Below are 11,802 nucleotides of genomic sequence, written 5' to 3' on the forward strand. Positions count from 1 at the left end.
AAACAAATATGTATTTCAGGTGGATGAATATTTCTGAGAATAATCTTGTGAAAAGTTGATTATAAATCCACATACATGAACATGAATTTAGGGAGTGTAAAATAAGACACATATATTTTATATTTTGAAAAATCTGGAGAGTGTGTGTGTGTATATATACATATGTATATACACACAAAACACACACACAGAGACATTAAAAAGTAAAAATATATATGCCAATTGAAATTCATCATGAAATATATATCATCCAAAGATCCAAAAATATTTATTTTACTGAACATGGATGTATGTATCATGTTGTTCAAGTAGGAAGCTCACCCATAGGTTGATTTTCAGTTCCAACAGCATTTAGGAGGAGTGATTTCTTCTCACAGTTTGTATCTGCCAAGTCAGCCACCTCACAAGAATGTAGCTGGGGAACCAGGTAGGAATCTATATGTGCATGTAAAAATACATGTGCTGAATAGGCTGCAGAGAAAGGGAGACAGGAATTCACATATTTGTTAAGTTGAAAAACACATGGAGAACTATTACATTGGACTAGATTCATAACATCTACCCTTTAGAATGCAAAAGGCCTGTTCAACTACACACCATGCCTCCTCTGAACTGCTTGTATTTCTATTTTGTTTGGGTTATTTTTCTCTATCATATTAGGATTCGTAGTCAGAGTCTAGTAGGGTATGGGTTAGTGTCAGGGATTCAGTATTCGGTTGGAAAAAAGGAAAATGAATCCAATGTGTATGCAAATATGTGCTACACAAAATGCCCCACTGTCATCCAGAAAAATGCCTTGACAATACCCTTGCCCCAAGTAAGACGCAATTCGAGGAGAAGAGTTAGAAAATCTTTGAATACATATGTGGAATGAAAAATGCTCAGGAGTTCACAACTTTGGAGGTGGTAGAGGAGTTTCCATAAGTAAGGGACAGGATAAACACTCCACAAAGATGGAGCTCTGCTGACCTAAAGACTTCTTGAGAAATTGCCTCTGAGGTTGGGCTCTTGAAATATATGTTGTTGTCAGGAGCTTTAGCTTCCTTTGTAGTGAGACCATCAAAGCTGGGTCTGCATCTATGTGACCTGGAGGACATGGTTTCTGATTTTCCAATGAACATGAGGCAGAAGTGCTGAATTCTCTCTTTGTAGGTAAACTGTGTCCACTGGGGGCTAAGTGTCTCCCCTTGGGGACTGTGAAGCCATTTGGTCATCCTCCACTTTTCGTGGTGTTTCTTGCTGCTGCACTGGGAGTTTGGTATTTGCTTCACCAAATACGAGGAATTCAACTGGGACACAGTGCTGGTGGGAGTTCTGTCACGTGTGGTGGGTCAGGGTCCTAGGAGAATGCACCAATTATTCTTCTATCCAACAGAGCTTAGCCCCTTGATTATAGCAACCTGATTCTAAAAATTGTTCTGAAACCTCTCCATATAACAAGATGCCTTTATATATAAGGGTCTGCTGGCTGCACCATGTAAGTCACAAGACATTTGGAAGCCCATGGCAGATCCACATTGCCTCACCACAGATGTTTTATCACACACCTGCACACCACTGCTCTAGGCCCACTACTCAGCAGGCCCCACCTTACTGGCATCTCTGTTCTTCATCATTTTCATGAAACCCGTCAATCAAGGCACCTGTCTGGTATACTCATCATGATCAGCAACAGGACATAAAAAGCTTCTCCAGTGCCACCTGGTCATGGGAATTTCAAAGATTTCATGGTATTTATCTATCCATTTTTAAAGGATTAAGTTTGAGGCACTGTGGGATTCCATTCATTTTGGAACCATTAAATGGTGAAAAAGATTATTTCAATGAAAGCTCTGGAGAACTCTCACAAACAAGGCTTCCCAAAGAGTGGCCAAAACGTCACATGAAACCAGGCCCACTGAGGTCTACAATGTAAGGTCCATGTGTGTTTTGACTCTCAACTATGGCTGCCAGGTCCTTAAGAATCAAATCATGTGATATCCTGGCTGAGATTCCCAGTGTTCTCTGGAAAGTCACCCTGGGCTTCGATCTCAGTTTCCAGGGGGGATTCTCATGCGTGGCCTTGGAAAATCCCAACTCAATTCTTGGCACTACTTCTCTGAGGTCAGTTCCAGAACTCAGTCTCCAAGGGGAATCACACCAGAGTTCAAGCCCAGGCGGACCCAGTCATCTCTTCCTCCGCCACACATATGACCACAATTGAAATCAAAACACTGCCACAAGGCCCTCATCTTCTTCCATATAGACACTCCTCATAACCTCTGGCTGGAGGTTTCCATGAGGGGTGCAGCCTAAGACAGTGTCCACAATAAGCTCCCTTGCCCCTCATTTGCCTAATGTCAGGGTGGTCTGGACACCATTCCTTTGAAACAGGATTGATCAAATAGGCCTACCTTTAATACTGCTCAGCTTCTCCACTTGGAGGCCTGCTGATGGTGGGGTATAGATTCTTTGTGTGAATTGGAGTCATGAGAAAACCCAAGCACATAATGGCTAGCCTCTGCAGGGCTTTCAAAAACTCATTTGACCCAAAGGATCCCTATTCTCACTTGATGGAGGTCAGGAAACTTACTGAGGAAGGCGAGAGACTTCATCCACAATGACTGCTTTGTTGCCATATTGGCTTTGGATGCACATATGGGATCTTTCTTGAGATCCATCAGGTGCTGACAATCTAAGCCACAGCGTCACACAGGGCCAAGAGGCTGATTCAGACACATCCCTTTGCAAAGCAATTAAGCAAAGGGCCACAAGTGATGCCTGTTTGTTTGCATTTGAAAACTGTTTTCTTCAGGCTTCACAAAGGGATGTACTGAGGCAAAGACCTTGCTGACATCCAGGGAAACAGAACAATAGGTAAGCAAAAGGCCCTAAGCAGGGTTTCTCCACTGAGACTTTACTGGGCCCAATGACATCTGAGTTTACTGAGATGCTCGCCATTCCTTTCAGCTACCTAGTACATGGCCATATCAGCAAGCTTGGAGGTGATACATATCTTAAACACAAAACCACGAACCTATTCTGAAGAGTGGCCAGAATTCAGGAAGAAAACAGGAATTTAGGAAGATAGTAGGTTTTGCCCATGGATAAGGCAAGCCGCAGTCCATTCATAAATTAAGCAGGATGAATGCTGGAAGCTTTCTACTAGACAGGACACATCCATTGATGCATTCTCTTTTCTAATGTCTACAACCACGGACACAGTGCGATACACAGACATAGCAACACTCGCCTAGTCAAACGACTTGCTAGAAACAGTCCACTCCAAACCAAACAAACCGCCTTTCCTAGCTCTTCTCCGAACATGAGACCAAACCACAAATTCACACCCAAACACAAAAAGCCACCTCCTTCCCCCAAAGAGGTCTGTGACTACCCGCAGTGTCCTCTGACTGGTGGGCCATACTATGTGCCCCCAAAATTGCCTATCCTGTCTCAGATCTGGCCTCCTTGGCCAATTCTGTGAAGTTGTCAGGAGCCAGGGGTGAGCCACTACCTGCTTTCTCAGGAAAGACCCCTTTCAGATCTGTCCTGGCAATTGACCATCCTCACATCGGTAGGTACCAAGAAAGACTGACTCTGTCCTTGGTAAATCCAAACAAGTGAGCCCACTGGGACTTGCACTGGGACTGCCTCTGTGTGCCTGGCTTCCTGGATCCCAAGTTCAGAGAGTTCCATCACCAAGGAAGTGTGGTGAGGTCACTTCCTTCAGGAACTGAATGAGGTCAGTGCCTTGGAAACCACTTTGTCCTAACTGTTGCTTCCAAGGGTGCCATGAGATGGAGGCTGCCCCTGCTTCCTGTGACACTTTCACAAGTTAGAATGGAATATCAACCATAGGCACCCAGGAAAAGCTCTCCACACAGGCCTGGTTTGGTCCATCTTGTCTACATTAAGAAGAGAGAGGCTCATTCAGACACATCCTTTCATCCTGACCAAGTTGTTTGCCACGGAAGATGACTTTTGCTCTCTCCGGTCCTTCCTAGCCGCCTATATCTTCTCCAGGGAACATTTCTGCATGGACCTTTGAGGTTCTCAGCAGGTGGAAGATCTCCTACATGCCTGTATTGTAAGACCAACTCTGTCCCTGCTCTTCTCTAAAGTTAGATTGAGGGAACAGTGAATGCTTGGGGTTAAGAACATGTTCCATTTGGGTAGGAAATCATTCTGCTGGATGAAGAATGGTATTGAAAACCTGTGATATTTATAATAATATAGAGGTGAAATATATGTATGAAAACAGAAATCTAAGTAAGATTTGAAGGCCAGAAGGGCATTGGGCCCTTGATTGGGATACTTAGCTTTGAATTACATTCTGTACAGATGTCTCTGATAAATCCATATACAATGGCATAGGACCTTGTACCTTGGATGACTGAATGTAGAAGAGAAGATCCAGTCAAAAAGGGATAGTAGGTAGGATTAGGAAGATAGTCAGTAGGTTTAGGAAGAAGAGTGAGTATAAAATTTGGACCAAAAGTTCTTTAGCAATACGCTGTCTGTTAGAGACTGAATGTAAATGTCAGCACATGTGAAGAGTCAGTCACAATGATGAAGTGGGGAAGATATGTAGGAAAGCAGATATGAATATACACATTAGGAAATCAGGCAAAGTATAAAGTGAGTGATAGGATTAGACATTTTCAACAGGGTTGAGGTTGAATATATAATCTTAGGCAGAAACAAATGTGTAGTCACCAATAGGATTGACATTTGAGAGCATTAGGCAACCTAGACAAGTTTGGTTTTAGTAATCCATGCTCACTTTCCAATTAGGCTTAGGTACAATCATAAGTGTGACCTTTGCATTTTGTGTCCAGAATATCACTGTGATAAAATATATATGTAGATCAGGTGACATGAGTATTTCTTCCACTATTTTGGGAAGCAATATGTTGAAGACCTATAAATTAGAATTCGGGGGTACAAATAGTTGTACCCTGGGTCTATGAGTATAGAGATAATGCATGAATAGACCATACTGTGAATAAAGAAAATAACTGGTTCCAATTTAAATAATGGACTGAATAAATATCTGAAAACATATAGGAAATCTTATATTGATACATGATCATTCATTCCAACCAGTTATACATCTAATGGTAATATTAGGGTGATGGTTTACCATGAGGAGTGTGTTGAGTTTTGGTTCCAAAGTGATTATGGAAATCCAAAATTATGTGTTTGGAAAGAAGTCTCATGAAAAGACCAGTCAAGAAACATGGAGGAATACATGTGTTCTGAAGCAGGATTTTATTGAAATTGAACCAAATGCCTAGAAATTTGTGAATTTGAGGATGAAATATATATCCTATGATGTGCATCAACTGAAGAAATAGTAATGTAGCAGTGTTGAATAAAAATAAATGTGAAAATACACATCATGTCCCATAGGAGTCTACTTGCATTGATATTAAACAGGGTCAGTTACTGTAGTAATGTTAGGATTTTTATGCACCATTCCCTGAAGTTAGTTTTCAGTACTAGGAAACAAATATGTATTTCAGGTGGATGAATATTTCTGAGAATAATCTTGTGAAAAGTTGATTATAATTCCACATACATGAACATGAATTTAGGGAGTGTAAAATAAGACACATAGATTTTATATTTTGAAAAATCTGGAGAGTGTGTGTGTGTATATATACATACGTATATACACACAAAACACACACAGAGACATTAAAAAGTAAAAATATATATGCCAATTGAAATTCATCATGAAATATATATCATCAAAAAATCCAAAAATATTTATTTTACTGAACATGGATATATGTATCATGTTGTTCAAGTAGGAAGCTCACCCATAGGTTGATTTTCAGTTCCAACAGCATTTAGGAGGAGTGATTTCTTCTCACAGTTTGTATCTGCCAAGTCAGCCACCTCACAAAAATGTAGCTGGGGAACCAGGTAGGAATCTATATGTGCATGTAAAAATACATGTGCTTAATAGGCTGCAGAGAAAGGGAGACAGGAATTCACATATTTGTTAAGTTGAAAAACACATGGAGAACTATTACATTGGACTAGATTCATAACATCTACCCTTTAGAATGCAAAAGGCCTGTCCAACTACACACCATGCCTCCTCTGAACTGCTTGTATTTCTATTTTGTTTGGGTTATTTTTCTCTATCATATTAGGATTCGTAGTCAGAGTCTAGTAGGGTATGGGTTAGTGTCAGGGATTCAGTATTCGGAATGGAAAAAAGGAAAATGAATCCAATGTGTATGCAAATATGTGCTACACAAAATGCCCCACTGTCATCCAGAAAAATGCCTTGACAATACCCTTGCCCCAAGTAAGACGCAATTCGAGGAGAAGAGTTAGAAAATCTTTGAATACATATGTGGAATGAAAAATGCTCAGGAGTTCAGAACTTTGGAGGTGGTAGAGGAGTTTCCATAAGTAAGGGACAGGATAAACACTCCACAAACATGGAGCTCTGCTGACCTAAAGACTTCTTGAGAAACTGCCTCTGAGGTTGGGCTCTTGAAATATATGTTGTTGTCAGGAGCTTTAGCTTCCTTTGTAGTGAGACCATCAAAGCTGGGTCTGCATCTATGTGACCTGGAGGACATGGTTTCTGATTTTCCAATAAACATGAGGCAGAAGTGCTGAATTCTCTCTTTGTAGGTAAACTGTGTCCACTCGGGGCTAAGTGTCTCCCCTTGGGGACTGTGAAGCCATTTGGTCATCCTCCACTTTCGTGGTGTTTCTTGCTGCTGCACTGGGAGTTTGGAATTTGCTTCACGAAATACAAGGAATTCAACTGGGACACAGTGCTGGAGGGAGTTCTGTCACGTGTGGTGGGTCAGGGTCCTAGGAGAATGCACCAATTATGCTTCTATCCAACAGAGCTTAGCCCCTTGATTATAGCAACCTGATTCTGAAAATTGTTCTGAAACCTCTCCATATAACAAGATGCCTTTACATATAAGGGTCTGCTGGCTGCACCATGTAAGTCACAAGACATTTGGAAGCCCATGGCAGATCCACATTGCCTCACCACAGATGTTTTATCACACACCTGCACACCACTGCTCTAGGCCCACTACTCAGCAGGCACCACCTTACTGGCATCTCTGTTCTTCATCATTTTCATGAAACCCGTCAATCAAGGCACCTGTCTGGTATACTCATGATCAACAACAGGACATCAAAAGCTTCTCCAGTGCCACCTGGTCATGGGAATTTCAAAGATTGCATGGTATTTATCTATCCATTTTTAAAGGATTAAGTTGGAGGCACTGTGGGTTTCCATTCATTTTGGAACCATTAAATGGTGAAAAAGATCATTTCAATGAAAGCTCTGGAGAACTCTCACAAACAAGGCTTCCCAAAGAGTGGCCAAAATGTCACATGAAACCAGGCCCACTGAGGTCTACAATGTGAGGTCCATGTGTGTTTTGACTCTCAACTATGGCTGCCAGGTCTTTAAGAATAAAACCATGTGATATCCTGGCTGAGATTCCCAGTGTTCTGTGGAAAGTCACCCTGGGCTTCGATCTCAGTTTCCAGGGGGGATTCTCATGCGTGGCCTTGGAAAAGCCCCACTCAATACTTGGCAATACTTCTCTGAGGTCAGTTCCAGAACTCAGTCTCCAAGGGGAATCACACCAGAGTTCAAGCCCAGGCGGACCCAGTCATCTCTTCCACCGCCACACAAATGACCACAATTCAAACCAAAACACTGCCACAAGGCCCTAATCTTCTTCCATATAGACACTCCTCATAACCTCTGGCTGGAGGTTTCCATGAGGGGCGCAGCCTAAGACAGTGTCCACAATAAGCTCCCTTGCCCCTCATTTGCCTAATGTCAGGGTGGCCTGGACACCCATCCTTTGAACCAGGATTTATCAAATAGGCCTACCTTTAAAACTGCTCAGCTTCTCCACTTGGACGCCTGCTGATGGTGGGGTATAGATTCTTTGTGTGAATTGGAGTCATGAGAAAACCCAAGCACATAAATGCTAGCCTCTGCAGGGCTTTCAAAAACTCATTTGAACCAAAGGATCCCTGTCCTCACTTGATGGAGGTCAGGAAACTTACAGAGGAAGGCGAGAGACTTCATCCACAATGACTTCTTTGTTGCCATATTGGCTTTGCATGCACATATGGAATCTTTCTTGAGATCCATCAGATGCTGACAATCTAAGCCACAGCCTCACACAGGGCCACGAGGCTGAATCAGACACATCCCTTTGCAAAGCAATTAAGCAAAGAGCCACAAGTGATGCCTGTTTGTTTGCATTTGAAAACTGTTTTCTTCAGGCTTCACAAAGGGATGTCCTGAGGCAAAGACCTTGCTGACATCCAGGGAAACAGAACAATAGTTAAGCAAAAGGCCCTAAGCAGGGTTTCTCCACTGAGACTTTACTGGGCCCACTGATATCTGAGTTTACTCAGATGCTCGCCATTCCTTTCAGCTATCTAGTACATGGCGATATCACCAAGCTTGGAGGTGGTACATATCTTAAACACAAAACCATGAACCTATTCTGAAGAGTGGCCAGAATTCAGGAAGAAAACAGGAATTTAGGAAGATAGTAGGTTTTGCCCATGGATAAGGCAAGCCGCAGTCCATTCATAAATTAAGCAGGATGAATGCTGGAAGCTTTCTACTAGACAGGACACATCCATTGATACATTTTCTTTCCTTATGTCTACAACCAGGGACACAGTGCGATACACAGACATAGCAACACTAGCCTAGTCAAACGACTTGCTAGAAACAGTCCACTCCAAACCAAACAAACCGCCTTTCCTAGCTCTTCTCCGAACATGAGACCAAACCACAAACTCACACCCACACCCACAAAGCCACCTCCTTCCCCCAAAGAGGTCTGTGACTACCTGCAGTGTCCTCTGACTGGTGGGCCATACTATGTGCCCCCAAAATGGCCTGTCCTGTCTCAGATCTGGCCTTCTTGGCCAATTCTGTGAAGTTGTCAGGAGCCAGGGGTGAGCCACTACCTGCTTTCTCGGGAAAGACTTCTTTCAGATCTGTACTGGCAATTGGCCATCCTCACATCTGTAGGTACCAAGAAAGACTGACTCTGTCCTTGGTAAATCCAGACAAGTGAGCCCACTGGGACTTGCACTGGGACTGCCTCTGTGTGCCTGGCTTCCTGGATCCCAAGTTCAGAGAGTTCCATCACCAAGGAAGTGTGGTGAGGTCACTTCCTTTAGGAACTTTATGAGGTCACTTCCTTGGAAACCACTTTGTCCTAACTGTTGCTTTCAAGGGTGCCATGAGATGGAGGCTGCCCCTGCTTCCTGTGACATTTTCACAAGTTAGAATGGTATATCAACCATAGGCACCCAGGAAAAGCTCTCCACACAGGCCTGGTTTGGTCCATCTTGTCTACATTAAGAAGAGAGAGGCTCATTCAGACACATCCTTTCATCCTGACCAAGTTGTTTGCCACGGAAGATGACTTTGGCTCCCTCAGGTCCTTCCTAGCCGCCTATATCTTCTCCAGGGATCATTTCTGCATGGACCTTTGAGGTTCTCAGCAGGTGGAAGATCTCCTACATGCCTGTATTGTAAGACCAACTCTGTCCCTGCTCTTCTCTAAAGTTAGATTGAGGGAACAGTGAATGCTTGGGGTTAAGAACATGTTCGATTTGGGTAGGAAATCATTCTGCTGGATGAAGAATGGTATTGGGAACCTGTGATATTTATAATAATATAGATGTGAAAGATATGTATGATAACAGAAATCTAAGTAAGATTTGAAGGCCAGAAGGGCATTGGGCCCTTGATTGGGATACTTAGCTTTGAATTACATTCTGTACAGATGTCTCTGATAAATCCATATTCAATGGCATAGGACCTTGTACCTTGGATGACTGAATGTAGAAGAGAAGAACTAGTCAAAAAGGGATAGTAGGTAGGATTAGGAAGATAGTCAGTAGGTTTAGGAAGAAGAGTGAGTATAAAATTTGGACCAAAAGTTCTTTACAAATAGGCTGTCTGTTAGAGAGTGAATGTAAATGTCAGCACATGTGAAGAGTCTGTCACAATGATGAAGTGGGGAAGATATGTAGGAAAGAAGATATGAATATAGACATTAGGAAATCAGGCAAAGTATAAAGTGAGTGATAGGATTAGACATTTTCAACAGGGTTGAGGTTGAATATATAATCTTAGGCAGAAACAAATGTGTAGTCACCAATAGGATTGACATTTGAGAGCATTAGGCAACCTAGACAAGTTTGGTTTTAGTAATCCATGTTCACTTTCCAATTAGGCTTAGGTACAATCATAAGTGTGACCTTTGCATTTTGTGTCCAGAATATCACTGTGATAAAATATATATGTAGATCAGGTGACATGAGTATTTCTTCCACTATTTTGGGAAGCAATATGTTGAAGACCTATAAATTAGAATACGGGGGTACCTATAGGTGTACCCTGGGTCTATGAGTATAGAGATTATTCGTGAATAAAGAAAATAACTGGTTCCAATTTAAATAATGGATTGAATGGATATGGATATCTGAAAACATATAGGAAATCTTACAGTGATACATGATCATTCATTCCAACCAGTTATACATCTAATGGTAATATTAGGGTGATGGTTTACCATGAGGAGTGTGTGAGTTTTGGTTCCAAAGTGATTATGGAAATCCAAAATTATGTGTTTGGAAGGAAGTCTCATGAAAAGTCTCATGAAAAAGTCAAAAAACATGGAGGAATACATGTGTTCTGAAGCAGGATTTAATTGAAATTGAAGCAAATAACCTAGAAATTTGTGAATTTGAGGATGAAATATATATGCTATGATGTGCATCAACTGAAGAAATAGTAATGTAGCAGTGTTGAATAAAAATAAATGTGAAAATACACATCATGTCCCATAGGAGTCTACTTGCACTGATATTAAACAGGGTCAGTTACTGTAGTAATGTTAGGATTTTTATGCACCATTCACTGAAGTTAGTTTTCAGTACTAGGAAACAAATATGTATTTCAGGTGGATGAATATTTCTGAGAATAATCTTGTGAAAAGTTGATTATAAATCCACATACATGAACATGAATTTAGAGAATGTAAAATAAGACACATATATTTTATATTTTGGAAAATCTGGAGAGTGTGTGTGTGTATATATACATATGTATATACACACAAAACACACACACAGAGACATTAAAAAGTAAAAATATATATGCCAATTGAAATTCATCATGAAATATATATCATCCAAAGATCCAAAAATATTTATTTTACTGAACATGAATGTATGTATCATGTTGTTCAAGTAAGAAGCTCACCCATAGGTTGATTTTCAGTTCCAACAGCATTTAGGAGGAGTGATTTCTTCTCACAGTTTGTATCTGCCAAGTCAGCCATCTCACAAGAATGTAGCTGGGAAACCATGTAGGAATCTATATGTGCATGTAAAAATACATGTGCTTAATAGGCTGCAGAGAAAGGGAGACAGGAATTCACATATTTTCAGTTTAAAAACACATGGAGAACTATTACATTGGACTAGATTCATAACATCTACCCTTTAGAATGCAAAAGGCCTGTCCAACTACACACCATGCCTCCTCTGAACTGCTTGTATTTCTATTTTGTTTGGGTTATTTTTCTCTATCATATTAGGATTCGTTGTCAGAGTCTAGTAGGGTATGGGTTAGTGTCAGGGATTCAGTATTCTGAATGGAAAAAAGGAAAATGAATCTAATGTGTATGCAAATATGTGCTACACAAAATGCCCCACTGTCATCCAGAAAAATGCCTTGACAATACCCTTGCCCCAAGTAAGACACAATTCGAG

This window comes from Ictidomys tridecemlineatus, chromosome 13, assembly GCF_052094955.1.
Source record: "Ictidomys tridecemlineatus isolate mIctTri1 chromosome 13, mIctTri1.hap1, whole genome shotgun sequence".
NCBI classification, from domain to species: domain Eukaryota; kingdom Metazoa; phylum Chordata; class Mammalia; order Rodentia; family Sciuridae; genus Ictidomys; species Ictidomys tridecemlineatus.